Below are 25,513 nucleotides of genomic sequence, written 5' to 3' on the forward strand. Positions count from 1 at the left end.
ATGGAAACCCTCAGTGATAAGTCGGTTAAGCCTACAGACTCCAGAATCAGATAACCAGGTTTCAAATCCAAGTTTCTGTATTTACCAACTATGTGACTTCAGCAGTAACTGAAATTTCCTTAGTTTCAGTTCCTAAAACATATTAAATTGGAATAATGATAGTACCTATTTCATAAAGTCATTGGAAAAACTAAATGAGACACCTCAGCTTGAGACACAGAAGATGGCCCCTATGAAATGTTATCAAGATCTTTGAAGTTAATGACAGTGTTTCTTCCCTGATCAAAAGCCTCTGCTGACTCCGTTTTGCTTACAAAATGAAGTTGGAAAAAATATTCATCATGATATTCAAATCCCAAAAGAAAATTGCCTTAATCTACCTTTCTACCCTTCTTCCCTTGTATCCAAGCTCTCCTCCCCAGCTATACTATACTCTAACCAGAGACCACTCACGACTCACCAGCCTCCCAACTCTGCCCATTCATTCCTCTTCCACACCTTTGCTCAAGGTGTTTCTTGTGCCTGGAACAGCCTTCACACATATCAGCGATGAAATCTGACCCTTGTGCCTAAACATCACCTTCTCTGTGAGGCATTTGAATACCCACTTCTTTCAAACACCCCAGTGGCCTCTCACAGGGCTCTATTTGACCTGTGCCTGCATCACTAGATTGCAGGTAGCCTTGTTGACTGCTCTCTATCCTCATGACCATTTTTTGCAGTATTGTACTCTACTGGTTATAAAGAAAATGTTCATTCTGCACCTTTCCATCCTCAACTCTCCTGTGCCAGGCACGTCTTACTCTATACCCATAGTCACTCCCACCACTACACTTTTCCCTGTGAACAGGAGCATTGGGAATGATTCTCCAACTCTCCCCTAAAGTCAAGCATCTTCATTCTCAAACACACCTGGCCAACACTGACCCATGCCTTAGAAGGTGGCACAGCCAGTTCTAGCATAGGATGACAAATGACTTGCACCAGCCCTAATCAAGACTAAGTTATCTAATAGGAGATCTTCCCCATCCACACAGTAAGTTCTTAAGAAGTGAGATTAAAATATAGCAGTAATTCTCAAACCTGTCTCCACATTGCAATCACTCGGGAAGCTGTATTAGTTTCCTAGGCTTCCATCACAATGTACTATGAACTGGATGGCTTAAAACAACAGAAATTCAGTGTCTCACCATTCTGGAGGATAGAAGTCTGAAATCAAGATGTCAGCAAGGCCATGGCTTCCTCTGAAACCTTTAGGAGGGGGTCCTTCCTTGCCTCTCCTAGCTTCTCGTGGTTTGCCAGTAATCTTGTACATTTCTTGGTTTGCAGATGTATGACTCCAATCTTTGTCTTCATCATCACATGGCATTCTCCCATGAAGCTTTAAAGAATTCTAATGCTTCAAGGCCATGTATGATGTGGCAAAGAAGACTGAGATGGAGACTCAAAAAATAGAAGAAAGCAGGAAAAGATGGGAATTTGGAAGCCAAAGAAAATTGCCTTCACCTACCATTCTGGACTTCTTTTGCCTAAGCTCCCTTCTCCAGCTATGCTGTGCTCTAACCAGAGGCCACCCACAACTCACCAGACTCCAACTTCACATGGCCATCTTCTTATAAAAACATCAGTCATATTGATTAAGGCCACACTCTACTCCAATATGACTTCATTTAACTTTAGCAGTTACATCCTGCAATGACCCTGTTTAGGAATAAGGTCACATTCTGAAGTATCAAGGTTTAGGGCCTCAACATATCTTTTTTGAAGGACCCAACTCAACCCATAAATGAAATTTTTAAAAATACTGTCACTAATGTTCCACACTTAGAGACTGTAATTTAATTGGCCTGGGGTACAACCTGGCCTTCTGAAATTTTTAAAATTATTTAAGCAATTCTAATACGCAAACAAGTTTGAAAACCAAATGTCAGGGGTTCATGTCAAGGGTTTTGGGGTCAGACTGCCTGGTGTTGAATCACAAGATGAGGGACCTTGGGATATTTGCATAACCTCTCTGTGCCTCAGTTTCCACCATTTAAAAAGAAAATAATGAGATTTAATAGTACTTGCCCCATAGGGAGGTTATAGGAATTAAATTAAGTTATAAAGGAGAGCATTTGAACCATGCCTGAAATCATATTGCCCCTATTATTACTATAGTTCAGGCATACTTGCACTCTACCTTTAAAAGCCTCAATGGTAATTATTCAATGAAGACTATTTAGTCTCTATTTTAGAGATGAGAGAGAGCACATAGATATTCAATAATGTACTCAAAAGTCTGTGAGGAACCCTAGAAAGAAATCCAGGTCTCCTGTGTAGAGATCAGATCAGAGCCCAGAACCCCAGGGAACCAGAGGTTTTCCATCCAGGTCTCAGGGACCACCATAATGCAGGGTGAGGGTGAAGGACTGGGTTGGAACAGCTCAGTTTTATCTGCTTCACATGTTGATTCCCTAAAGGATTTTGTTTGAAAAGGGAGCAGGGCTTCCCGTGGCTTAAAAAACAAATTAGAAAGCACTGTGGCTGATTATGTCACCATAAACCTTCTAAACCGACGGTTCATCCTGGCTTCTGCCTCCTCCCTTTTCCCCATGGAGCAGAAAAGCCCCAGAGAATTTCAGGCGGCTGAGGGCACTCCAAAGGGGAGGTGAGCGGAAGTCTCCACGTTCTGTAAAAGGAGGGATGCAGCAAACTCTGTAGCATTTCAAAACGTCTGCCCTCTGCTCATTACTAAAATTTGTGTAAGGGGGACCGAGAATTAAGGCCTCCCAAGGCCCCAATCAGAGTCATCTCCACTGAGAAATGCAGGATGAAACGGACTGAGCACTCTCTTACGCTTCTAATCACCGGGAAGTTCAGGAAATTGGAAACGCCCCAGAAACAACATGACATATCAAATACCAGAGCCTGGGTGATCCATCACCATCATCCTCACTGTGGTCATTACCATTCACTTCCACTCCGCGGACAGCCCGTAAATCAGCTTGTAGAGCTCTTTGGGATCGCTGAGTGAGAAGCACTGAATAAATGTCAGCTGGGATCATTAGAGATACCTTTCACTTTAGACAGATAAATGTTAGTAAGTCCGTGGTCAAGGAAGCACCAATAGGGACCATAGCTATTTCCAGGGGCCCCAAGATACTAATAATGGTTTGCATAGTAAGAAAATTAAGATAGAAAATGAAAGACCCTTCTTATCCCACAATATTAAAAATATTCCACAAGCACAAGAACTCATTTACTGTACTTGGCTTGTGAAGGGACATATTTCTTGTTCAGTGTAGTTCCTCCATGATGGTGAGCTTAAAACATTCAGAGAGCCAAATAATTTGTGATACGCCAGATGCATCAGGACAAAACTTTGCAACCTTCACTAAGGACGTTGGGACCAAGCCAAGGATACTTATAGGAAAGGCCACTGCCTGTGTGTTCCATTCCACCACCGTGAGCCCTCTTGTGTCTTTTTGCTTAGCCTTCTCTTCTCAAGTGTTGGTTCTATGCAGTATGTCTATTCTGTACGTAAGTTCTCCCATAGCAGCTCCAGAAGTGAAGGTTGGGTCTAGGGATTATGACTGCTCTTATGGAAGATTGCCTAAGACTTCCCAGTGTTGGGATGCTGTGTTTTCCAGACCTGAATTCATCAGTCTCTTTGTTCAGAAAGACAAAGCTTCATCTTCTAACATATTTCCTTGTATGTTTGCATCTGTGTGTTACTTTGGTCTAGGTTATTGGTTTTCATTGAACTAAGTACCAAGCCCACATGGAGGAGGGGACTGTCTTTTTAGAAGGTTTTTCTATTGTTCATTGTTTGCTGAGTGCATTCTCAGTACAGTATTGGATGGATCTTCAAGGTCCCTTGAGGCAGAAAGTCCAAAATAAGGAGACAGAAGTGACTCATACAGAAAACTGCTCTGCTGGGAAGAAGAGCCAAGTTGTTCATAGTCTGTACATGAGCCAGGTGGGTGGGAGTATGTTTATGCTAAAACTTCCAAAGACTAACTTCCAATGAGGCCCTCTGGGGACATGAGGCTCTAGTCAACTCTGTCTTTGGGGGAATGCTTCTTCCTGCCTAATAGAAGGCAAGATCACAGGGGGATTCTGGAATTTCCCGTTTAACAATTACATGGATTATATTTGTCACTGGGACACAAACACCTTTTTCAGTGCTATATTTATTTTATGCTTAGAAATGAGATTGAATTAATAAGGCCAGAATGGAAAAAGTTTAGAATTCAGAAAAGAATATATCAGCATATTGGGCTCAATTCTGTTCTTCAAGCTTCCTCTTCGGGGAGTGGGGCTTTAAGCCTTCAGAACCATTCTACCTGTCAGACTGCATTCCAAGAGCCCCCATACAGCTACCATGGAGAGCTGACTGGAAACTGAGCTTCAGTGATACAGTTGTTACCCATTGGAAGCAGGGTTGGCAAAACCTAGTGAATTATTTAAGAATGTAAGTCATTCCATGACATTGTGTTTACTCTTGACACAAACACTATGCAGGCTGGCCTCTTAATGGGAAGGGAGGATTGGGTCCTTCTTTTCTTTTTTTCCTTGACTCTCATCCACATTATCTATTTGTTCTTACTAATTCAGAATAGATTGGAGTGTGGGAAGAGGGGAGAAAAAAAGGAATAAGAAAGCTCTTCCTTTATGTAAATCAGGAGTGCCCTAAGATGGTTTCTTGCTCTTTGGGCCAAGCAGCTGTTCAAAGCTGATTCTTTCTTTCTCATGGGCATTTTTGTGAACTTACCTGAGGCTCCCTTCCCAGCCTTCATCTAATTGAAACTTCTGTAATTTTAGAAAGTTCTCCTCTATTTGCCATTCAATCCTCACCACTATTCCTGGGTTTTCCTGCAATGTACTCTACATAAACTCTTTCCTGTGGGAGTTCCATTATATCTTCCAAATGTCCCTCAATCTTGAAAGACCAAAATGCTGGAAAGAAGAAAAACAGGCAGAAGTGAGCACTACACTAGTTTCTACTTGCCACCCTCAGGGCATTTGCCAGTTTGCTTTGTGGAACACAGACGCTGAACAAAGATCAGCAGCCAAGAGTTTCTAACAGTCTCATTGGCAGGGGAGTTGAAAATTGGTGGATAGGGCTACCAAGGACACTACAACTTGAGGACTCATGATCTGAAAGAAAAGCTAACTGCAGAGATGTAAAGTGGGTATTATATGTGCAATTTTTCCTTGAGGTATTTTCCAACTTTTAGCTGCACATGTGTGAGGCAAGTTGCCAAGAAAACAAGTAAAAAGCAGCTGCTAAGAAGCTAAAAATCTAAGCAGACATTTCAGTAGTCTCATGGTGCTGGAAAAAATTGAAGTTCATAGCCTGCCAAGAAAGAGAATCTCTAATAAACATACCAGGCTCACCCTTGAGCTCCTTGAAGGAATGGGCTCTAAGAATAAAGATGAACCTAAAATAGACCAGTTCTCACAAACCTTCACACTGAATATGAAATCCAAATCCAATAGATCAAGATAATCTTCCCATGTTCTATATGCCTGTCAGAAGAAAATTAAATCCACTCTACAGGGAGATGTCATCCACAGCATCTACAATTTTTTGGCAGACATTATAATGTCTGCCATTTGATCACATTTACCAAACATGCCAGAATACAAGATCAAATGACCAAAAACAACAGTTTTTTTTTTAAGAAACAGACTTTAGAAACAGACTCAAAGGCAAATATTTAAGTTCAAATTATTGGACATGAAATTTCAAATAACTATAAACAACATAATCAAAATAGAAAAAAAATGCAAAATTTCATCCAACTACTGAAACTCATTAACATCATCAGAAAATGTAGAGTTTAATAATACAACACTGAAATTAAAAATTCAATAGTTGGATTTAAAAGCACATTAGATACAGCAGAAGAAAAAATTAGTGATGTGAAATATATATCAGTAGAAAATATTCAGGTTGATATTTTTCAGAAAAATAGAAAGAATACACAACACAGATAAAGAGCTTAAGGGACATATGAAACATGATGAAAATAACTTTCATAAGTATAGTTGTAGTCTATAAAGGAGAGAGATAATTGAACAGAAGAGACACTGTGAGAATTTTCTAAAACAAGCAAAAGATAGCAATAAACTGAAACACTACAAATTCTGAGTGAAATAAATACAGATAAAGGTAACCCACAAACCCCCAAAAAAGTGTCTTACAAACAGACAGAAAACAGACACACGATATTGAAAGAGACACAATAAAATTATGGCTGAGTTTTCAATAGAAACAACGAACAAAAATGTCTTTAGAGAGCAAAAAGAAAATTATTGCCAACCTAGGATTGTATACACAAGGAAAGTAGCTTTCAAAAATAAAGCCTAAGCAGATAATTCCAAACAAGCACCTAACAAGCAGGAACAAACTTTAAAAACAACAATAGCAGAAAGAAAAAGACCCTAGATTAAAACATATTATTGCAAGTAAAGACAGGCTAGAAGGAATTTTGTAGTCTTAAATGCATAAACTAGAAAGGAAAAAAAATCTTACCATCTCTAACACAAGCATTCACATTGTTATCAAAATTGCAAATTAAACCAAGAGAAAGAAGAAGGTAGACAGGAGAAAAAAATTAAAATGAAAGCGAAAATTATTGAAATATAAAGGAGTCATATAATATAAAAAAACAAGGCAACAAATCTCTGAAAATATTAAAATTAATACTTACCAAGACTAATAAAAAAAGAGAATGAGGAACATATTAGTAATACTAAAAACAAGAAAGAAGCTATCACTACAGATTCTGGAGATATTTTAAAAGAGGTTAATACAAACAAATTTATGATCCTAAATTTGACTAAATTTATTGACTACATTATGACTGTCACTTTGGAGAACTGTTTGGCAATATTGATTAAGGCCAAACATAAGCATGTTCTATAACCTAGCAATTTCTCTTCTAGGCAACTCAACAGAAATGTATGCATATATTCACTAAGATGTGTAAAAATACATTCTAGCAGCAATATTTCTTTTTTTAACTTTTATTTTAGGTTCGGGGTACATGTGCAGGTTTGTTATATAGGTAACTTGTGTCACAGGCATTTGTAGTACAGATTATTTAATCACCCAGGTACTAAACTTAGTACCAAATAGTTATTTTTTCTAATCCCTCCCTCCTTCCACCCTCCAGCCAAGTAGGCCCCAGTGTGTGCTGTTCCCCTCTTTGTGTTCTCATCATTTAGCTCCCTCTTATAAGTGAGACATTCAGTGTTTGGTTTTCTGTTCCTGTGTTGGTTTGCTAAGGATAATGGCCTCCATCTCCGTCTATGTTCCTGCAAAGGACATGATCTTGTTCCTTTTTATGGTTGCGTAGTACTCCATGGCACATATATACCACATTTTATTTATCCAGTCTGCCACTGTTGGTCATTTAGGTTGATTCTTTGTCTTTGCTATCGTGAATAGTGCTGTGATGAATATACGCATGCGTAGAACCATTTATGGTAGAACCATTTATGTTCCTTTGGGTATATATCCAGTAAGGAGATTGCTGGGTTGAACAGTAGTTCTGTTTGAGAAATCGCCACACTGCTTTCTACAATGGTTGAACTAATTTACACTCCCACCACCAGTGGAAAAGTGTTCCCTTTTCTCTGCAGCCTTACCAGCAGATGTTATTTTTTGACTTTTTAATAAGAGGTTTTATGACTGGCATGAGATGGTATCTCATTGTGGTTTTAATTTAGCAACAAAATTTCTAATAGCCTGACAACTACCCAAATTTCTCATTAAAACAGAATATATACATAAATTAGGGTATGTTACTAAAAATTAATACCATTGTCAGCAATGCAAAAAACAAACTAGGCTACATGTAATAATCAGGATGAATTTCAGAGACATCTTGTCTCACAGACATTCGAAAGAATATATTGTATGATTCCATTTGTATAAATTTCAAAAACGGACAAATATAATCTTTGGTGTAGCAGTCATAGTTAATGTTTTCTATGGGCAGAGGTGGGTAGTAAGCAGCAGAGAGTTAATAACTTACAGAGGGTATGAAATAGACTTTTGGGATGCTGATAATAGTGTTGATCTAGATGTAATTACATGAGATTGTTCACTTTTCCAAAAGTTTAACAAACTGTACATCTACGATCTGCATACTTATTTAAAAAAGCAAAGTGACTAGAATAGCTAAAACAATTTTGAAAAAGAAGATCAAAGTTGGAGTACTCACAGTAACCTGTTTTAAGACTTACTCTAAAGTGACAATCATCAAGACAGTGTTGTATTTATTGATGAAGAGACAGACACATAAATCAATGGACAACAATAGAAAGTCTAGAAATAGATTCACACAAATATGGCCAATTGATTTTAGACAAAGGTGCAAAGACAATTCATTCAAGAACCCATAGTAGCTTTCATCAAATGATGCTGAAACAGTTGGAATCCATATGTTAGAAAATGAACCTTGACCTGTACCTCACAATTTAAACAAAAATGTGGATCATAGATCTAAAGGTAAAATATAAAACTATAGAAATTTCAAAAGAAAATCTTAGTAACCCTTGGGTTATGCAAACTTATTAAATAAGACACCAAAAGCACAATCTGTTAAAAATAAAGATAGACAGACGTGGCTTTATCAAATACAAAAATGCTTGCTCTGTAAAAAAGCATTGTTAAGAGAATGAAAAGAGAAGCTACAGATAATATTTACAAGTCGTGTACCTTACAAAGGACTTGTATTCAGAATATACAAAGAACTCTCAAAACCCCACAAAAGAAACACCACCACTTACACGTACACAAATGGGCAAAATATGTAAACAGGCACTTCACTACAGAAGATATATAGATGATAAATAAAGACATGCTATTCAACATCAGTAGTTATTAGAGAAATGCAAAGTAAAACCACACTAAGACACCACTACACACCTATTAGAATAGCTAGAATAAAAAACAAAAAGACAGGACCAAGTGCTTATAAGGATATAGAAAAACCAGGAGTCTCACACATTGCTGGTGGAAATGCAAAATAATATAGCCACTCTGAAAAACAATTTGTCAGTTTCTTATAAAGTACACTCATCCAGCAATCCCATATCTAGGCATTCACCCTAAGAAATTAAAACTTACACACTCTATTATTAATTGTCAAAAACTAGAAACAACCCAAATGTCCTTCAACAGGTGGCTGAATGAACTGTGTACATCTACACAATGGAACACTACCCAGCAATAAAAAGGAATGGATTCTTGTACACAACGTGGATAAATCTCAAAACCATTATGCTAAGAGAAAGAAACCAAACATAAAAGATTGCATGCTGTTTGATTCCATTTATATGACATTCTGGAAAAGAAAAAAATATAGGGCTGGAGAAGAGACCAGTGGTTGCCAGGGGTTAGGAGTCGAGGAGGGTTTTAGTGGCAGGAGGGAAGTTTTTTGGGTGGTGGAACTGTTCTGTGTCCTGATTATAGTGGTGACTACATTAATCTGTACATATCCATACATAGAGTTGTAAATTTTTAAAAAGTTAATTTTATATATGCTAAATTTTTAAATGTTTAATAATTTTTTTAGGGTAGAACACTGCTTTTTATTTGCATTGTTTGAAGCAAGCTAAACACATTAGTGGAGCTTCAATGGCTACTGCTTTTACCCAATGGATATTCAAGGATACTAATTTGCTTCCTCTCACAGTCATTAAGCAATTCAATTTGGCCGGACGTGGTGACTCATGCTTGTAATCCTAGCACTTTGGGAGGCTGAGGCAGGTGGATTGCCTGAGCTCAGGACTTCGAGACCAACCTGAGGAACACAGGGAAATCCTGTCTCTACTAAAAATACAAAAAATTAGCCAGGCATGGCGGTGTGTGCCTATAAACCCCGCTACTTGGGAAGCTGAGACAGGAGAATCACTTGAACTGGGAGGTAGAGGTTGCAGTGAGCCGAAATCATGCCATTGCAATCCAGCCTAGGCGACAGAGCCAGACTCCATCTCAAAAAAAAAAAAAAAAAAAAAGGAAAAGAAAAAGAAAAGGAAATTCAGAAAATAAACCCATGGAACAAAAAAACAAAATGTCAAACTTTAAGATTCAGCTCTCTCTGAGAATTGTGTTTTGGCATTGACCATATCATTACCAACCTAGTAATGAGGTCATACTTCTGCACAGTTCGTTAGAATTTACCTTTAATCCTATAGCAAACTGTAACTGCAAAGCCAACATGTTTTGGTCAACATTTATTCCACTGGCATATTTCCATTAAGGGCATATATTAAACAAAACTAAAGAGACAGAGTCTCTCCAAAGTTCTCTGGATTAATACTCTTGGTGATACTTTAAAACATTTCATTCAGAGTATTGTTTTGGGAACTTCCTCTAGCATTCTAATGATTCACAGATGTATGTAATACCATTTCACAGATAATATGTAATACCATTTCATTTTGAGACCATTAAAACAACATTTTTCTCACTTTTTTTTCTTCTGCATATGCCACTTTGTCATTTGTTTTTTTATTTTCTCTTTAATTTTTAATTCTTGTGGGTACATAGTAGATGTTAAACATTTAATAATTTAAAATTCCTGTGTGCTTCATTGTATGTGTGTATATATATCTATATATATGAATCAAATTGAATTCATAGATATGAATATGAAATTCATGTTTACATATATGTAAATTGAATTGAATTTATATATATGAATTTAATTGAAGACTAATGCACATGAATATATATGAATATATGCATATTAGTTCTCAAGTTTACAAAGAAAAAAAGCAAAGCAAACAGGCAACAACGGCAAAAGCAGCCTCAGATATGTTCTCTCCCCAATGGCTTTGGGAAATGTGCAAACATCAGGCTAATGGAAAACATAGGAACTTTGCGCCAACAAACTGGGGAAGTGCTGGTCAACCCCAGTGTACCACCTGCTCTTTGCACTTGCACCTCCCAGGTGCAACCATCTCTTCTGCTACCCAGCACTCCATCCTTTAGGTTAGCCAGCCTCAGGAAACAGAAGACCAGTTCCATGCTCTCTAAGTCTCAGCAATGTCTCCTCACTTTTCTTGGGGTCAGGAGGCAGATGCACCCACCCACCCCTTTGAGGGAGGTCATAAGACGCACAGCACAGCAGCAGCTCCATGGAAATCTGTCTCACAAAATCCCCTCCCTTTTCACTGTCCTAGTTCTTTTTCTATTGCAGACCTGGTCAGAGATTCCAGGTGAGAGTTCCAAGAGCCTGGAAAAAAGGACTTGGCATTCTGATTTGAGATTTGCATTACCTATGGATTGCTGGTTTAGTAATTACCTGTGAACACATGTTAACAACCTGTGACACATTTATCAATATTTAGCAATCATTTAGCAATTCAATTTTTTTAAGTACTCACTAACTTAAAAAAAAAAAGCAGAAAAGAAAACAGATAGGCATCTTCTTTGTTGGTTTATTTTCTATTATTCTATTTTATGTATTTTGTTAAACCTATTTCTTTCTGTTCATTAGATAGACAGCGTTGTAGATCCATTAGGAAAAATGTACACACCACACTGCAATGTAAAGGGCTGGCACATAGAGAGAACCAGCTGGTCACCTAGACAATTCGCCACAGAGCAGAAGAATTCACCAAGCCCCAGGATTATATTGTCAGAAACATTGCTAATATCTAGAGAACGAATGGATAGCTCGGACACACTCACATTAATCAAGCTTGCAGAGCCTGAGATAGACAGATTGATAGGTAGATCAGATAAGACAGTCATATATAGTATAAAAGCACATTAGCCAAGCTCAAAGAAAGATTTATATACATGGCATACTGTCAATTTATGAGCCTGATGTTTACTGTAAGCCTCCCACTACCTTCTCTACTTGTAACCAAAATAAATGGGAAACTAAGTCGTCCAAATGTAAATGGATGCCAATGAGGACAGAAGGAAAGTAACTGAAGAGACCTAAAAAGTTTCTCTTAGAATAAGTGGTTTGTAGCACCATCCTCTCAAATAGCTACACTCTGGACAAGAAAACGTGAAAACAGCCCCCCACTCCCCACTGTTTTTTTGACACAGGGTCTCCCTCTGTTGCCCAGGCTGGACTGCAGTGGCATGATCTCAGCTCACTGCAGCCTCTGCTTCCCGACTTCAGGCAATTCTTCTGCCTCAGCCCCCCAAGTAGCTGAGATTACAGGCAGGTGCCACCATGCCTGGCTAATTTTTGCATTTTTAGTAGAGACGGGTCTTTGCCACGTTGGCCAGGCTGGTCTTGAACTCCTGGCCTCAAGTGATCTGCCCACCTCAGCCTCCCAGAGTGCTGGGATTACAGGCATGAGCCACTGTGCCCAACCACAAAAACCCACAGTTTTGAGACTGCCTCACCAACACTCCCTCTCATCTGTGTCAGGTCACTGCCTCTACAATTTCTTTTTGAGCTGAGTTCTGAAAGACAAGTAGAAAAGTTACAGAGCTACCTATGGGGAATGCGGCATTGCAGGTAGACAGAAGAACACAAGCAAAGAACCAGGGGCATAAAACAAGTTAAGTAGCTGTGCAGACCTTTTGCAAAAGCAACGTGAATGGCAAAAGCAAGAAGGTGGCCAGAACTCAAAGAACGAGCATGTGTCGTGAGCCTCTTCTGTTCCGGTTGCCAGATGCAAAGATAACTTAGATCTGGTCATGGCCCTCAAGGAGCCCACTGACTGGGAGGGGTTATATGCCGGTAAAGAAACAAGACACAAAGAGGTGCTGTAACAGTGGTAGGTACAAAGTACTATTCTGAGTACAACCTCAACATGATTCTGCTGGCTTGGACCGATTCTAGCTCTCTTAGGCAGTAGCAAGTACAGGAGAGTCTTCTATTCATTCTCTCTAGTTAGGGTTTAGGATTTCTCGGGACCTGCAAATTCAAAGTGCTATGGCAAGCATGTGCCTTGCCTCTTCTTTTCTAGTTTTCATTCCAGCCCAGTTAACAGCACTTATCTCTAATAAAGTGCCTTTGTCCCAGCAGGGGCCATCGCCAAGTAAATGCAATGAGAGTTTTAAGATTACTGAATCCACACCAAAAATCTTTCATATTTATCTAAAAAGCGTGCAATTATAAAGAAAATACATACCTTGGGAATGAATAATTGAATCATAAAATCCATCAAATGTCATTTTACTCATTTTGCCCAAGTGTCTGTTTGAAATGATTCTAAGCAGTGTGACGTCAATATCTATTGAATGCCAATGTTACACAGAGATGCATAAATTACCCTCCAAGAGAATTAATAGCACATAAATATATCTCCATTAAATATGTTTCAAATTTAGTTGTTATACATTCATAAAATGTATAGGCTTTTAAAGGTTACATTTTTGGCCAAGTCGCCTTTGAAACCACAAGACATTTTTTTTTTCTTTTCTGGAGCTGTAGTGGAGCCCCAGGCCAGGACTGTTACAAATGGTGATGATAGCAGGCAGCTCAGATTACCCCAGAAACAACACCCAGACGAGAGCGCAGAGACCTGTCACTTGTTCTAGGCTGCTATGAATTTGAGGCCCCACGGTTAGTTCTCTGAATATTTCTCAGGCAGTTCTTTCAGGCTACTCTCTCTCTCTGTGGGTTGGTTCATCTGGAGTTGATGAAGGAAGAACTATTTCAGAGCCAGCATCTGCAGTTCTGTAGCAGTTTACAGACACCTGGGGGTTCAGGCACCATTGTGGGTGGCTCCTCCTCCTCAACCTGGAGAGGGCTGCGTTTAATTCCTTCATGCTAACCCGCCATCACCACGCTGTACCCACTGTTCAACCTTTCTCCCCTTTTGTTGGGAAGACATATGTTTCCATTTTTACTTGGTAAAGTAATAATCATCATTTCTTAAAAAGAAGATTCCAAGATGTTGGGGCAGGGGTTGTTTTAATTAAGCAACCATAGGAAGGAAGAGAAAGAAAGAATATTATCCTTTATTAAGCACCTAACAATTATTTCAATCGTCATGCAGCACCCCAGTAAGACAGATATTGTTGTTAGGACTAATGTAGGGAGCAGAGGGTAGTACTTAAAACCACTGAAACTGGAGTGAACTAAGTGGATTCAAATCCTAGCTTCAGGACTTACTAACTCAGTGACATTGACAAGCAACTTAACATATTCATGTCTGCCCCATTTTCTGGTTCCTCATTTATAAAATGGAAAAAATCCATGTTTCTATTTCTCAATTTATCATAAATGAGATAATATTCTATGTGAAAAGCATTAGGTGAGTGCTTGGCATATAGTAAGCTTCCAGAAAATGTATCCATGTCTGCCCCATGTTCTGGTCCCTCACTTGTAAAATGAAGAAATATGGCAAAATCTCAGACCTCATCTCAGTTCTTGACAGTATTGGGGATGAGGGGAAAAAGGACCCTGCCGAGCATGTTTGGGAGTATGCGAAGACCCCCTGGGATCTAGTAGAACTCACTCACTAAAGTGGTAAGCAAGTGGAGAGTATTAAATGTTGATGAACATTTAGAAGATGAGCAGAAGTAGGTAGGGTTGACCAAGCAGCCAAATGGTGCATTTGCTGTTGCTCACACTCCCTTTGGAAAGAGAAGGAAGAAATGTTACCATGGGACTCAGGAATGCTGAGGCAGGAGAATTGCCTGAACCCAGGAGGCAGAGGTTGCGGTGAGCCGAGATCGCGCCATTGCACTCCAGCCTAGGTAACAAGAGCGAAACTCCATCTCAAAAAAAAAAAAAGAAAAAAATAAGAAAAGAAAAACCAAATATGTTCTACGTGTTCTCACTTACAAGTGAGAGCTCAGGTATGGGTGTGCAAAGGCGTAGGAAGTGGTATAATAGATATTAGAGACACAGAAGCAGGGTAGAGTAGAAAAGGGTGAGGGATAAAAAAAATAACCCTACATATTGGGTACAATATACACTACTTGGGTTGTGAGTGCACCAAAATCTCAGATTTCACCATCATAAAATTCATCCACATAACCAAAAAATCACTTATATCTCGAAAGCTATTGAAATATATACATTTTATAAAAAATATGGCCCCAACCAAAAGGCAATAGGGCTGTCCCTGCTGAGCCCAGGAGTCCCTAAAGCTGAAACATATGGTGCCATCAACGAGGACATAGAATTTTAGGCGGATCGAAGACATTACAAGTTTGGTTGAGCTAGGAGCAAATAGCCACTCTCAAATGAAAATAAAGGCAAAGCCTTGTTCATTACTCAGAGCCACTCTCTCCCTACATGCCCTGATCCCTCCCTCTTTCTCTGCCCTGACCTTAGCTACTTCAAGGAAAAAGATGATTAGGGGTGAGGCTGCCATCTCTCTGTCCCCAAGCAAGATCAAAGACCATATGCAGCCACATGAGTATGCAGGGGAACTTTGGTGAGGAGAAGGAATAAAGGAATAAAACTGTTAAGACACTGTTAAGTACAGGTGCCCAGGTCACGACTGCACATGCTCCAACAGGAGAAGGGAGCACCCAAATTCAACTGATGGGATTGGAGCGAGGTTCACAGTAGACGGGAGAAGCTAAGGTGATATTGAGAGTGGGGTCTTTGGGCAGGGTCTGTGGTTGCTTCTACCTCTGAAATAGCAATATATACATTAAATATTTGTACTTCCCCATCCTATAAGTGCCAGAGGGGATTCTCCCAGTCAAAAAGAGCCACATATGAAGAACTGGTTGTAAATTTTAGGGAGCCTTCAACCCTAATGAGGCTACTTTGAGCCATGAGTCCCTGTGGCTGATGATCTTGCCTATTGGAGTCTCTGGCAAAGGGGGGCAGATTCTACTCAGAGATGTCCCTTGGCATTTCCGACCTGTCACCTCCCTGACATGATTCACAGGTACATGCATTTCAGAAAGAAGCTATGAGATTGCTGTAGGGCTGTCGTCCAAACTGAAACCTGACACAAGGGGGCCTTTTAGCTCTCTGATAGTTCTTTTTCCCCTTTTGGCATGGGTGAACCAGAACTCAGTGACCAACAAGGTAAGAAGAGCCCAACAAGCCGCATTTGTCAAAAATGCATGAAGTGAGTCTGGCCCCAGCAGCATCTTGGCTTTACACAAAAAAGTAGTAGCTGTCCCTTGAGAAAAATTTTATTCCCCATTCTGCCACCTGAAGTGAAGCCAATGGCTCAGTGAGGCCCTTGGTTCACAGAGTTTCCCTTAAGTGCCTGGGCCTGGTTCACTGATGGTTCAGCTAAGCTAAAACCTGATGGTGTCCAGTGGGCTGGCCCCAGCTGTTCAGATCCCTGCCAGCTATGCAGAACCAGGATGTAGTTGCTCTGCTCAGGAGGCAGACCTCAAAGCCATCCTCATAGCTCCAGCCAATATTCCCTTTGATGAACCATATTATATTTTTTCCTAACTCTTGGACTGTGGCCAATGGCTTAGCTATTCAGTCTGCCATTTAGACAACCACAGACTGGCAGATTAAAGACACCCCGCTCTGGGGCCATGAAATGTGGAAACATATCATGGCTGCTAATCAAACCATCTGGGTCGCTCCTACAGATGCCTACAGTAAGGGTCTGTGCTCTGATGAGATGAGCTGTAATCAAGCTTTCGATGGGGTCTGCAATGTCCAGATTGCCACCATTGCCACCGTGATCGCTCATCTTCCCAGACATGGCAACATGGCCACTATCATGGACTGTGGACAAAGCAAGGGACTTTATGTTTCTGGTGCAGAAGCTGCCACTGCATGCCAGATTTGTGACTCCTGCTGAAAGGATCTGTGACTCCTGCCTTGATCCATTTATCACCCAGTGAGGAAGGCTACACATAACCCTTGAAGTTGATGTATCATGTTTTTGGCCTTTTGGACCATTTGTAGTCTGACAATGGTAAACTTTTCATCACAGAAACTACCCAATTATAGGCTAATGGTCAAGGTATTCAATAGACATTCAACACTCTCTGCCATCCACAGGTATTATTTTGAGTCGGGAAAGGCTTTGCCATATTTCTGACTTTACCTCAATCACTTTCTTCTAGTACATATACCTCCCTAAGATAATTCAGTCACTGAATGTGGCTGTTCCCAGGAAGTGATTATGTTCTCTTTCACTTCCTGGGTAATAATTAGAATGTAAGGGGTGAGGGTTTATATAAGCCTCTTTTGAAAATTCTAGACCCCTCCTGACCATTCCTGGGGATAATGCTCTTTTCAATTCCTTGACAACAACCCTAGGTAAGGTTGGTTCAATCACCCTCTGGGTAGAGGCACAGGCAAAAGGGGGCCTGCAGGACTCAAATTTCATTCTAGTTTGGCCATCTAGGGTGTTATTATTGGACTGGCTGGTAAGAGAACATAAGGATGATGACTTCCTGGTTGAGTACACTACTCACTGAGTCCCCTACAGTGGCCCCCATGTGCCAAGATAGGGGTTATAGGGGGACTCTGCAAGTTTCATAAAAATGCCCTTATCCTTTTCACATTTGATTTCTCTGAATGAAAGGTGTGGGTGTGGATACAGGATAATTTTTTTTCAGGTGATATTATAGCTCCTAGAATGGGACACACTACTTTTCTGGCCATGGAAGAAGAATATCAACCTTGGCACTGGAGAACAGAACACCTTAGAACCCAGGAGGGATGGAGCAGTGAGGGAGACTAATACTACTTCTCTTTCTGAAACTTCCCTGGACCCTTGATCTTGAGGGAAAATGCCCTGGTGTCACTCTCCCAACCTGATTCAAGCACCTTAAATTTAGCTGACTTCTGTGTCTGTCATTCTCCATCAGATGGTGCTAACAAAACAGCAGGGAAGAACCCCAGTTCCTGCACCTCTCCCGCACCTTTCAACAACAATTAGATGTTTTCCTAATCACTCTTTTCCTAGCTGTCACTCAGTCATTCCATGCAGCAGATGAACACCTCCAGTCTGGAAGCATGGACCAAGAGGACAGGTTGGATTGAATGTCCTCAGGCCAAAAATAAGGATATGGGAACTGAACTTGGAGGCTTAAGGTCCACCAGCCAAATGGGATCCCAAGCTGCCAGCATGGACAGCTGGGGCCCTCTAACTCACGTAGGTCTCACCTGAAGGAGGCAGCAGAGGGGCGTCTACTGTAAACAATGATTCCTCCTTAGGGGAACCATGAACATTCCTGTGACTAGACTTGTTGTATGGAAGCCAGGTATGGAAACAGTGACAGCTATGGAAATAGTGGTGAGAAAAGCATCTAGAGGTGTTGAGTGTGTTTTGCAGAAGAGGTGCAGGAACTGGGCCTTTCCCCTGCTGTTCTGCTGGACTTGTTAGAGCTGTCTGGTGGAGAATGACAGACACAGAAATCTGTTAAATTTAAGACAAACTGTGTGGAATCTGGCACATCACGTGTGGCCACAAGAGACTTCAAGTCAGATGTTTAAGCAAATATCACCAGTAAGTTACGTAGCTCTCAGATGACTGTGGAGAGCTCTCCAAAACAAGGCTACCCTTAGAGATTCCCAGAAAGATGGTGGATATGTTATTTGTGCCCACCCCAAGGGCAGCTTTTTCTACAATAGGAGTCACCCAACTAGAAATAGTACAGTGGTAAGGTGTGGTGGCTCATACCCCTAATCCCAGCCCTTTGGGAGGCTGAGGTGGGCAGATCACTTGAGCCCAGGGGTTCAAGACCAGCCTGGGCAACATGGTAAAATTCTGCCTCTTCCCCCCTCCCCCCAAAAATACAAAAAAATTAGCCAAGCATGATGGTGCATGCCTGTAGTCCCAGCTACCTGGGAGGCTGAGGTGGGAGGACTGCTGGAGCCTGCAGTAAGCCATAATCATGCCACTGCACTCCAGCCTGGACAACAGAATGAGACCCTGTCTGTAAAAGGAATGGGAAGGAAGGAAGGAAAGAAGGGAGGGAGGGAGGGAGGGAGGGAAGGATGGAAAGAAAGCAAAGAAGGGAAAGAAGGGAAAGAAGGAAAGGGAGGAAGGGAGAGATGGGAGGGAGGGAGGGAAGGATGGAAAAAAGGGAAAGAAGGGAAGGGAAGGAGGGAGGGAAGAAGGAAGACAGGAAGAGAGGGAGGGAGGAAAGGAAGAAGGGAGGGAAGGAGGAAGGGAAGGAGGAAGGGAAGGAGGAAGGGAGGGAAAAGAAAAGATACGGTGGTATGCAATTTGTCATAGCTGAAGAGATTAATGATACCACTTTGGGTCTTGAAGGCACTGAAATCAGCCTCACTTCACTGGCCAGGACCGTTACTGATGAGAGAACCGGCCTAGACTTTCTCCTCTCTTGTCAAAGCAAAGTCTAAGCAATCACTAAAATATCCTGCTGTACCTGAATGAATTCCTCAGCCAAGTGAAAAGGTCAATATGGAAACTAAAGGAGAAAGTCACCTGACTTTTAAAGTTAAGTCCCTTAGGTTTATGGAATTTGCTCAGCTGGTTGGATCCAAGACACTGGGGCCATGGTTGAGGTCAATACCACAAGCTGCCCTCATCCTGCTGCTGGGAGCTGACCTGTTGATAGTATACGTGATTAAATGTTACAGATTAATTGATTAAATTTGATCCTGGTTTCGGTCAATCAGATTAATTAGAGTGGCCAGAGATTTGGCAGACTCATGGAAAATTATCCAGAATCCAAGATGGTGTAAGAATCAGGGGGGAGTATTGTTGGGGGAAAATTCTCAACACATCTCTAATGTTTCTGCACATCCTCTGAATGATGCAGTAACTGCCTTTCTCTCGGACTATCTCTTAAAGGACATTTATAAAGCAAACAGATAGAAATAGTATTTTCATTAAAAAAAAGGTGATTGCTTATAGTCTTAGAAGATTAAGACAGTATCTTTTTTCTGGAGCAAAGGGTAGGTATGCTTATTGTTCTTTTTAAAGGATCTGGGTTCCCTAAACTCTGGAATGCTCTCCTGTAGCATATCCATCTGGGCCAATCCCCATCATTTCTATGGGACTTGAGAGGAAGGGGAACTCATGCAAATACACTGATGCTCATTCTGCTTGCTGTTCTGTGAGTAATAGAATACATTTCCTCTGACCCAGGAGTCTCCTATCTTTTGTCAGCATCCATGAAACTGTGACAGGCTAACTTGTAGCTTGCAGATAGATAACATCTCAGACCTTTTTCAGTTCCTAACGGTCATGAAGTATGATTTTGGATAAACCATTTACTCAAAAAAAAAATTAAAAAAAAAATAAAGAATTCTGTAAAAATCTAAATATTTCTAAAATCTATCCACAAAGCTATTTTTAGTTCATTGGTCCTTTTCACTTTTTGAAATTTCTTCATTCATTCTTCAATTTTTACCAAACACTACTTAAGAAGTCATATAACAAAATACAAAACACAGCAGATTCTTACCTGCCAGAGCATGCAGTCTGGTGGGGAAGGCCAGAGACACCAGTCATCATATAGTATTGAGAGGAGCATATCTTATGATAAGTGTCATGAAATAAAAGGGCAGGGTCCTAAGAGAAAGAATATCAGATGGGACTCTCATTTAGATCAAGGTTGGGGAATGGAGTGGCCAGACAAGACATCACTGAGGAAGGGACAGTGAGCTGAGATGAGAAAGGCATGTGGCAGTGAAGCAGGTATCAGGGTAGGGGAGAGCCAACAGCCTGTGCAAAGGTTTAGGTTCTGAGGGAGAGGATCTTGGCAGACTCCAGAGTGGAGGAAGTAAAAAAGCGGAGGAGAGAGATTCCAGATGAAGCTGAGGAGTAGGGCAGAGGCCAGATCAGGCATAGCCTTGTCTTCAATCATTTTAAGGCTCGTGGTTTTATCCTATGACCTGTGGGGGCCATTAAAATGTAAGTCTTATAAGGAGACAGAGTAAGGTCTTCATCTCTCTCATTCATCACAATATTTCTAGAACCTGGAACAGTGCGTGGCACATAGTAGGTACTCAATAAATACGTGTTCAGTTACTTGAAAAAAAGATACAACTTGCATTTTTAAAAAATCACTTTGGCTGCTATGTGAGAATGGACTGAAGGAGATGAAATCAGAGCAGGAAGACAAGTTAGGAGACTATTGCACATACTAGTGACAAATTCAGTAGCTTGGACTAGGGGGTGGCAGGAGAGATGAAGCATGAATTCCCTTACATACACCTTTTTGTTTAATTAATCCTTAAGGATCTAGTCAGCTTGGAAAATCATGAAAGATTATCAAATACAATGCAACTAATAAAGATAGTATATTACATGATGCTTGGAGTCTTTGGGAGTAACCACTAGTTATATGTTGTTACTGGTGCCAGCAAAGACAGTGAAAGAGGAAACTTGCTTGTGAAGACAAAGAGAAAATTGATAACTGAAAACACATGCAGTAAAACTTCCAGGCTCAGCAGAATAAACCCTAGAGCCTTTCCTCTTCCAGACGTCGTCAAACTGTCTCCCCAGCCTGATGGCCCCTTACTCCCAACAGGTTACAGTGAATTGGAGCCTCACCTTGCCACCGTGGGGATCCCTTTTGTTCCCATGAGGATGGTAAGCATTCAGTATATGCATGTGTGTATGCATGTGTGTGTGTGTGTGTGTGCATGCACACTCAGCCCAGCTTGCATCCTGATAAAAAGAGCTCCTCCCGTCGGCTTATAAGAGAGAATGTTAAGTGAGTATGTGAGAGAGAGAGGCATTTGAGGTGAGAGAATAGGACAGTGCCACTCCGGTTCACATGGCATCCGTGCCCCCTGTGTCACATGCCACAGCGTTGGGCATGGCAATTCCTGAAGCAGAAGCTGCAAAAGAACTGGCCAAGGTTATTCTGGTGCCATAGTGGTCTCCATCTCCCAGCCCAGATGGCCAGGAATGCTACGAGGCAGAGAACTTTGCTCCCGACGGAGAGCTGAGCGCTTGGCACCGCTTAATTCATGACCACTCATGCCCACTAGACAGGTTCGCTTTCCCTTTTGAAGGGCAGGCGGTAGGCAAGGGCCCTAGAGAGGGAGTTCTTATTGAGAGACAGTGGAAGGGCTGTTCTGGGTCTGTGTCAGCTCTGCTAGGCACGCCCACAGCCCAGGTGGGGGCTGAGCCAGCAGGAATACAGAGCAAAAGCCAATGGGGCAGGGATTTAAGATACGTGTCAAATGACAGAATAATGCTGATGGAAATCAGCCACCAAGTGGTCATTCCTTTTAAATATTTTTATAAAAGGAAGAAAAAGAAACTGTCAATGGTTCTATTTAAACAATAGTCCACAAAAAGAACTTAGCTAAAATATATTACTATTCTGATGTCTCATGAGGTAGACAGCATGTTATATGGGCTACCTCTTTTTAAAGCTTTTCGTGAAAAGTAATTACTTTAACTGATGCATCTGCTCCCAACTCATTCACAGTGAGTGGAGACTGGGGCTGCTACCTGTGACTTAAATTTGCCTTTGAGTTAAAATTGTTTTCACCATATATATACACATATATATACATATATATATATTGAGATGGAGTCTTGCTCTGTCATCAAGCTGGAGTACAGTGGCATGATCTCAGCTCACTGCAACCTCCACCACCCGAATTCAAGTGATTCCCTTGCCTCAGCCTCCTGAGTAGCTGGTACTACAGGCACACGCCACCATGCCTGGCTAAGTTTTTGTATTTTAGTAGAGATAGGATTTCACCATGTTGCCCAGGATGGTCTCGATCTCCTGACCTCATGATCTGCCCACCTCAGCCTCTCAAAGTGTTGGGATTATAGGCATGAGCCACCACGCCCAGCCAACATCTTAAGTATGCTTTTACCATACTTAAGATGTTGGAGCAATATTCTGACTGTGATTTTCACTGTTCTTAAGAACCAGCTGCTATGCTTTGCTCCTTCTTAACCACAAACACCCAAGGGACATCAGCCAGTAGGGATGATGACACATCCCAAAAGGGCAGCCTTGTGCTTTCACCAGGGTTTGCATGGGAAGGTTCTGGGTGGTGCTACTTTCAGAATCTGCACCCAGATCCTGGGCAAGCCTCCAACATCCAGTTAATTACCCAGAATCCCACTGAGTATGGAATTACAGCTTCTGAAATAACCATTCTTACTGTGTGGACATCCCAATTTTACAGTTATAGGTAAATTTTCAGACTTATTTCATAGCCATTTATGACATCAAAAGTGAAGGGATGCAGATAACTTTGAGAAATAAATTGTTTTAGTCTGTTTTGTGCTGCTATAACAGAATGCTACAGACTGGGCAATATACAAACAGTAGAAGTTTATTTGGCTCACAGTTGTGGAGCCTGGGAAGTCCAAGGTCGAGGGGCTGCATCTGGTGAGGGCCTTCTTGCTCCATCATAACATGGCAAAAGGTAGCACATGGCAAGAGGGCTTGAGAGAGACAGAGAGCAAGAGAGGGCCAATTCACTTTTATAACAAAACCACTCTTAAGAAAACGGACCCACTCCCACAAAAATGACATCAATCCATTTGTGAGGGTAGAACCCTCATTACCTAATCACCTCTTAAAGGTACCACTTCTCAACACTGCTGCAATAAGGATTACATTTCAAACACATAAACTTTGGAGAAATTGATAAATTTCAAACACATAAAACTATCAGAGAAATTAATAGTTGTTTTATTTTTCTGGGATCTGCCTTGTTGTTTAAAACTTTTTCTCCAGCTCTCTTCACACCAGATGCCTGTGCCTTGAGAGGCATTCCTAACCAAGTGGTCTTGTCGGGGTTTTAGATAAAGGAGGAGGTTTTAGATAAACGGAGGAGGCCTACCCTCCACTCATTTAAGCTAAGTGTTATTAAGTAAATGTGATGGTTAATTTTATGTCAACTAGACTGGGTCCTGGGATACCCATACATTTGGTTAAATAGGGGTGTGTCTGTGAAAGTGTCTGGATGAGATTAATGTTTGAGTTAGTGGACTGAGTAAAACAGACTGTCCTCCCTAATGGGATGGGCTCACCAAATCCATTCAAGACTTGAATAGAACAAAAGGCTGAGTAAGAAAGAATTCTTTGGCCAGGCATGGTGGCTCACGCCTGTAATCCCAGCAGTTTGGGAGGCCAAGGCAGGCGAATCACAAGGTCAAGATATTGAGACCATCCTGGCCAACATGGAGAAACCTCGTCTCTATTAAAAACACAAACATTAGCTGGGTATGGTGGCATGTGCCTATAGTCCCAGCTACTTGGGAGGCTGAGGTAGGAGAATTGTTTGAACCTGAGAGGTGGAGGTGGTAGAGCCTCCCAAGATTGTTCCACTGCACTCCAGCCTGGTGACAGAGCGAGACTCCGTCTCAAAAAAAAAAAAAAAAGGAAAAAGAAAAAGAGAATTGTTTTCTCTATCTAACTGTCATTGAACTAGGACATCAATCTTCTGCCTTCAGATTGGACAGAACTTAGACCATTGACTTTCGTGGGTATCATGCCTTCAGACTTGGGTTGGAAATATACTAAGGACTCTTCCATATCTAGATTTCTCAGCTTCCATAATTGCATGAGCCAATTCCTCATAATACATATTTTATATATATAAGGATTTATCTCATATATACATATAAAATACATGCATATGTACATATGTTATATATAGGTTCTGTTCAATGTTACACGTGTATATGTGTGTGTGTATATATATATTTGTTCTGTTTCACTGAAGTACCCTGACTAATACAGTGTGCTACTCAAAGTTTTTGAAAAACATCTTCAATGGCTTCCTAGAAACTCAAGTGCCTGCAAACAAATGTAGATGAGTGTCGCAGCAAGAGAGAGGATGGCACATCTTCAGGTTCCAGCCAATCTCCACTCCGTCTTTTGCTGTGTCGAATTGTGGGTGCCATCATGCCATATTTTTCCAGTTTTTAAAAGAAATCAAAAGTCTGGATATTTTTGTCAATGTTGGCAACAACTTCGAAAAATGTTTAAAACCTTGTGTGAGCCGACAATTCCAGTCTGTGGGCTAGATCAGGGCCCTGGCTGCCAGGGTGCACTCTCTGCTCTAAGGAGGTGGCAGGAAATCTTTTCTGGATGGTAGGAAAGGACATATTTAGAAATATTCCCTATTTCTAAACTTGGAGTGGCTGTTACAATTGCTGTGTGACAACATGAATTCTTGCATTGATCGTGTGTCCCAGGCTTCTATACAGAGCAACTCCACAGCATGTTTACCTTACCCCATGAGACCATGGAGAGGAGCAAAAGAGAATAAATATTATAATCTCCACGCTTATATTTTTTAAATGGAGTTAAACATTCTTCAGACGGTGTGCCCCATGGAAAAAGTTGAACCATTTCAACTAAATGTCAGGCCTAAATTCTCCCCCCAATATGAACTTCACATTAATCATTCCTGATGCATGTTGTTTCTCCTACACTTTCACAAACACACTGACATTTGGCTAAAAATGCTATCAATGCTGGGTGAGAGAGAGACATAAATATTAATTTCAGGCAACATTCCCATGAATTGTTTAAAACCTATTTTTCCTATGAATTGCTTGATTTTTTTTCATTCTGATGATTATATATTTTTAAACTTATTACTGCTCTGGAAAGATGTCTTCACTGTCTTCAACCTCCAAAGACTTTCTTCTCCCATTAAGCTGTGCCTCCAGTGCCCCA

General features: G+C 40.9%; 1 long non-coding RNA gene across 1 annotated transcript in view; it reads right to left on the reverse strand.

The window, feature by feature from the left end:
- Positions 1 to 1,278: 1,278 nt before the first annotated feature.
- The window catches only part of LOC110568929 (uncharacterized), a 40,372-nt gene continuing 16,137 nt past the window's right edge, over positions 1,279 to 25,513 (reverse strand). The window contains exon 3 of the long non-coding RNA XR_002479086.2: positions 1,279 to 1,443. This is a non-coding gene — a long non-coding RNA (uncharacterized LOC110568929). The remainder of the gene's footprint in view (positions 1,444 to 25,513) is intronic.

This window comes from Aotus nancymaae, unplaced genomic scaffold, assembly GCF_030222135.1.
Source record: "Aotus nancymaae isolate 86718 unplaced genomic scaffold, 86718_ANA_hifiasm-v0.15.2.pri h1tg000020l, whole genome shotgun sequence".
Taxonomy (NCBI): Eukaryota; Metazoa; Chordata; class Mammalia; order Primates; family Aotidae; genus Aotus; species Aotus nancymaae.